The 6,000-nt window shown below is 45.8% G+C and overlaps 1 protein-coding gene across 4 annotated transcripts in view; it reads right to left on the minus strand.

The window, feature by feature from the left end:
• LYN (LYN proto-oncogene, Src family tyrosine kinase) overlaps positions 1–5,573 on the minus strand; it is a 396,894-nt gene extending 391,321 nt beyond the window's left edge. The window contains exon 1 of one of the 4 annotated variants that reach the window (XM_078687292.1): positions 5,032–5,573. The gene's annotated coding sequence lies outside the window, so the exon portion shown is untranslated. Of the gene's footprint in view, positions 1–4,380; positions 4,462–5,031 lie in introns of those variants that run through there. The other 3 variants (XM_078687294.1, XM_078687293.1, XM_078687295.1) reach the window with 3 other exon arrangements.
• Positions 5,574–6,000: the final 427 nt, after the last annotated feature.

Raw genomic sequence — 6,000 nt, forward strand, 5'->3', positions numbered from 1 at the left:
TAGCCTGGCCGAAGCCTACTTGAAAGGGGTTGAATCAGTTACTTATGCTCAAATTTCATATCTCTAACAACTGGCTGGGCCCCCACTGTCAAATCTAATGCCCTGATCCATGGATTGTAGGCTGAACCATAAAACAATCAGTAACATCAGTATTCAAAACAAAGTACATAAATGTGGTAATGAGGAATTTAATGAGCGAAGTAGTAACAAATTTAAATAGCACATTGCACCAATTGTTTCCAATCACTTTGCTGTTTACACAAAGGACAAAGTTGTATTAGATGATTTGTAAAAGACAGCAAACAAATTCTCAACATAGATGTGGTTAACCCATCAATACAAACACAAGGAGATGATGGAGGGAGTGCTGACATTTTTCAGACACTCACCCTCAGTCACAGATCTGGGTTGAATCCATCATCATTCTTTAGCTCACTTCACCACCTCAGTTCAGACCCAGCTAAATGCAAATCAGTCTTGACCCTGTGCCTCATTGGAACAGTCAAATCTGAACTGCCAAGCCAGGTCTTCCCTGAACTGGAAACAAGCATCCTGAGACCGGTTTCTGGGTAACACCCTTCATCACCCAGGCTAGCTTGAATCCAGTGGCAAAGGGAGCAAGGGACCCACATCTTGGCATCCCCTGCCAACTTAGGGTGAACAAAGCAAACACAAGGAGATGATGGACGGAGCCCTGAAACTTTTCAGACATTCACCCCCAGTCACAGATCTGGGTTGAATCCATCATCATTCTTTAGCTCACTTCACCACCTCAGTTCAGACCCAGCTATAAGCAAATCAGTCTTGACCCTGTGCCTCATGGGAACAGTCCAGCCCAAACTGCCAAACCAGGTCTTCCCTGAACCAGAAACAAGCATCCTGGGACTGGTTTCTGGGTAACACCCTTCATCAGCCAGGCTAGCTTGAATCCAGTGGCAAAGTGAGCAAGGGACCCACGTCTGGGCATACCCTGCCAACTTAGAGCAAACAAAGCAAACACAAGGAGATGATGGATGGAGCGTGTTATCCCAGCAATATACATGAATATCACACTGCTCTCCTGAATGAATACGAGCTATTCCCATCCATCGTTTTAATCGTTTGTGAAATCCCTGTCTACACAAAGCACTGAAATCATGCCATCATTAAAACCGCACATCTACAAATTTGCTCACTCTAGCAGGTTTTTCTATACTCTGAAGAAAATTAAGCATCTTTCAACAGCAAAATGAGCTGGAAACAGGTGCTCATCCCACTTTTGGGCTCTGACAATACAAACGTACCTTGCACTTCCCAGAAATCGCTAACGCTGATCAAAGTAATCTTTCATGCTATGGCTAGACTCATATCCACAAAAAAGAAAATCTGAGTACATCTCACTAATGCTAAAGGAGGCGCATTGGCATGTTATCCAAGCCAAAATGTAAATTGTGATCTACTGGAGAACATATAAAGCCCTGAACTTGGGCACTCAACCTCACCAGGTATCACGTTGTATCATCCGTAAAAGACTGAGGGGGCTGCCACTGCAAACAGCAAAGCTGAGTATTAGCCGGGCACTAAAACCATTACATTATAATAGACAATTGGAGGGACAGGGAGTAATGAAGGTCCAGCAGACACACTCCCAATACTATAAAAAAAAATGCAGAATATGCTGGTCCTAATTATGCCCCATGTAAACACCACTAGTGTACCTAGGCGCAATACAGGACTCTGAAAATATTTACATTTCTGAACAAGAGCCCTCATCCACCAACAAGGGTGGCATGCTTAATCGTCAGACAGCTCCTCGTTGGGCAGACGCTGCAATGCCCAACCGTCCCCTGAAAGGGGCTCTTTGCCAGTGTTCTTTTACTTGTTTGATCATTAATGAAGGTTTCTTGAAGGTGAAAGGCTTTTTATAAACGTGTACATTGGCGAGGAAACTGGAAATAAAATTAAATGATGAACCCTACCATAATTATTTATTATTTTGGAGGTCCTTGTTAATGAATAAAAACAGAGTGGAATATAAAGGAAGGTAATGTTTCTTCTTATTCTCTATAACTGGTCAACATGTTTCTTGCCCTTTATTTAGTCAAATGATTTACGGTAATTAATCAGAACCCTAATACTCTAATCTACAAATGAATGGGACTTAGACTCAATTGGAGAAGTGTGCCCACATTTAGCAACCACCAAAATTGTGTGAAAAAAAAGAGATGTGCAGCTTGTGAATTGCAGAGATACTCTGTACCTAAATATTTGACCTAATACCCTTTAGGATCAGGCCCCTTAGGTTTCATGGGATCTTAAGGGATCATTGAAAACCACACATTTATTGGTTTGAACACACTCATGGGCAATGCCAGGAACCCGCCCTATCCCCGCGATCTTGGATCCAGGCAAATTATGTGAATTTTGCTTTATTTTGATATATTGGGAAGTGCTTTAACACAGGGATATATTACCTCATAAAACTAAGGTTGAACACTGTCTCCGAGCCAGTATATTTTTTGGAAATCTTATTGAGGTGTATTTAGGGGTTTCCCAGTTTTGGGGTACCTTCCGTTTGCTCCCACACTACTGAGAGCAGAAGTTCGTCTAAAATGTGTTCCAAGTTTTTTTAAGTAGTCTTTGTTGCTTTGTTTTGACTCACGTCAGCTAGGTGTGGCATTTGTTGGTTTGACCCAGTGTTTGTTGTTTGTTTTGTTTGCTATCAGAGCATAGCTGGTTGCCCCAGCGCTGTGGCTGCGGTCAGTGTTGTGAGAGGGAGAGAAAGAGAGTGCATCGAAGTGAAAGGACCTCGCCCCGTAGCTGCTCTCACTTCAGAGACAGCCCGTGGGTTACCGACGGAACCATTAAACAGGGTAAACGCGAAAATGCCATGGTTTCCAACTGAAGAAATGCATCGCAAACATTTAAAAAGCACACAAGAAATCAGTTACATAGATACACACACAAGCCTCAACATGTAAAAAAAACGCTAACTATACTTTAACTGGAAAAACAGTTCTCTCACTATTCAAAAAAAAATTTGGAACAATATTACTATGAAAAAAACGCCACTGTCAACACCAAAGAGCTGAACACCCCCAGAAGGACCTTGGCGCTCCTTCTGGGAATCCTGCACAATAGGATTGGCTGAACTTATGCCCCCTGAGGTAAGCATCATATTAGGGGGAATTCTGTCACCACGTCCTGTTCCTCACAAACACCTGGACTCACAGACACTGTTGTTCACATATGACAAACCAGAATCCACCGGTTAAACACATACATTTGAACCCCAGGCAACTTTGCCTTCTTTAGAATACCAACTCCTAGCCCAGGGGTGGTGAATTCGGAAATGAGAGCTGTATAGTCCTACCCAGGAAGAGAGAAAGGGAAACACTTGACAGCCATGGACTGACTGGGCTGCAGGAGAGCACACAGCCGTTTATTAGCACCTTCAACGTTGAGGCGACTTTTTTTACACTGTATGTATGCATATATGTGTGTGTATGTTTGTATGGATGTATAAATGTATGTATATATATTTTTTTTAAATTTATTTTACAAAACTCAATGGTGTTTATTGTTTGGGTGACCAGGTGGCTCCGTGTCACCGGACACCACTTTTCCATTCTTGAACTTTGAATTCACATAACGTTATCTGGTGGGTAGGTCCAGTTGGCTCAATTAAAATGAACTATGACTACAACTCCCAGAATGCACCCATATATATAAAAGCAAAGTCTAAGGACAGAAAAGTGAACTCACGTTGACATCTCGGGTCACTCAATTCATTCAGTTTAAGGCGGTTGAAAGGCTGAGCGAACTACGACTCCAATCTGAGACCACACAGTTAACATACTTTGTAACGTTTAAGGATTTAGGAAAATATATCCTGCACATGACGCTTAGTAAAAAAAAGTGTGCAGGTGCCACAAATTTAAGGAATACATAATAAAGCGGAAGCCAGACAGATTTGGAAGCAGGTGCAGGGCATGACACATACAAAAGAGAACTCTGAGCTCGACTTCACAGGTGCCGAGAAATGCGGGTCCAAGTGGCAAGTTAAACACGACCTACACCGCGCCTCTCTCCACCTCAACGCTCGTGAAAATGTGGGATTCTGGCGGAGCCTCGGGTGAAACAACTGGTGTGGAGTGTCAGATTTCACAGGAGACATTTACGTATACTGGCTACCGTTTGCCATCTCCTCTACACGTCAAGGGCTGGTGTTCCCTACTGCCCCAGGCTAAGGTGTGACTGCCTCTCGGGTTTCGGAAGTCCTTGCTCGGGAAGCGCAGTCCAGGTTTCTACTTTACACTCGAGGACTTGGAGTCCGTTGTTGACCACAATAAATTGAAGACTGCAAGTACCAAAATGCAACTGGGTAGAATGCTTACTTACAGACCCAGGAGCGGTGGCGGTCCCTGCACTCCTCTGCGAGAGGATGCCTCGCGCGCGCGGCCGCTCTCAAGCGCTGCGTGCTGTCATCCCTCGCCCCCTGATGCACCTGCCTGCGCTCGGCGTCTAGCCCGGCCCGGTATTGACAGTCAGTCGAGCTGCCGTGAATGAAAGGGCTCGCTGTGCGCCTGTGGCCGGGGCGGTGCGCGCGCGCCCTCCCAGCTGCAATGAGCGTGATCAGACCGGGCGCGAGCTGCAGACCCGGAGCACAGAGCCAGCCCCGGGCAGAGGGCAGGGCGCTGCCGAACAACACCGGCGAAAGGCGGCTCGTGAAACACCAAATCTGAGCTCACCTCTAGAACCGTAAAACCGGTCATAGTGCGATTCCCTCAGCGGCTGTCCTTGTGCGTTGGACCGTGGACGCATACAGCCTGGTACTGGTAGACACAAGCATACACACCCTGAAGACAAATACACAACCGGCCGACATATACACCTGACCAACACAAGCATACAGCCCGGCAGACGACATACGTCCAGACAACAAGGAGCATTAATACTAGTAAGTTATTTGAGGAGGGCGCTCACTCTCCGGTCTTTGCTTTCTCCGCTCAGCCATAGTTTATGAAAACACAACGGCAAACAAACACTTACTGTTTCAGCTGCTCTGAGAAGTCTGAAGACTGGTTGCGGGGTTACACTCCAAGACCCAAAGAGACCCAGTGGCCGGCTCTTCTCCCTCCAGCAGAGCCCAGGAAAAAAGACTTTCGTACGACGGGAGACCTCCGGGCTTGAAAAGTAGCGGCACAAAAACCAGAAAACACACCAAAGCAGAGAATGCGGCGCGCCAGTCCGAGCTGGGTTTCTGCTGCCACCGGTCACTTTGAGGAAGTTGCTTGAGCTGCGCTGGATATTTTCTGAGCTCTACTTCCTGGTGTGATACCTACAATGGGCATTTGCATACAGTTAGTGCCCCGGGGAGGCACGTCTGTCTGTGAAGAGTAAATGGACACTCTTCTGCCGAGTTTTAATAATTAGTGCCGCAGGCGTGCCCGCTCTCGCAGAAAGAAGGAATTCCTCACTTATCACCAAACATTATGATTTTCCCATAGTCCTTCTTATTTAAAAAAAAAAAAAAATCTCAGATGACTCCTCGTCCGAAGGGCCACAAGTTTTCCGTGCGGGGTTTTCCTGTCACGAGTTATTGGTGTCAGGTGTGTTAAGCTGAATTAATTCCACTGAAGCAAAGGAAGACTGCAACTCCCAGAATGCACTTGTTTGATAAACGAGAAGGACCTTTCGTTTTTGATGGGAAGCAATCTGGGATTCCTATGCCTACATCAAGCCATTGGAAGTGCACACACTCGTGGCCTCTGTAGAATAGTACGGGGTCCGTAGGTTTCACGCTACTCACCATTCCAACGTGTATACCCCAAGAGCATCATGGTCAATGTAGTTTTCTTGAAAGCGGGTGCGCTTCTCAAAAGAATCGAAGTGTAATTGCAAGGTTGCAGGCCAACTCTGGACACCGGTGTTTCAGGATTATTGTCCTTCATCAGCAGAGTGTAGGGCGGTTTTCAGGGGTTGCTGTGCAGGCTGCCAAAGTGTTCTCAGGTATGGTAC

The sequence above is a fragment of the Lissotriton helveticus genome, chromosome 4_1 (genome assembly GCF_964261635.1).
Source record: "Lissotriton helveticus chromosome 4_1, aLisHel1.1, whole genome shotgun sequence".
Classification (NCBI taxonomy): domain Eukaryota; kingdom Metazoa; phylum Chordata; class Amphibia; order Caudata; family Salamandridae; genus Lissotriton; species Lissotriton helveticus.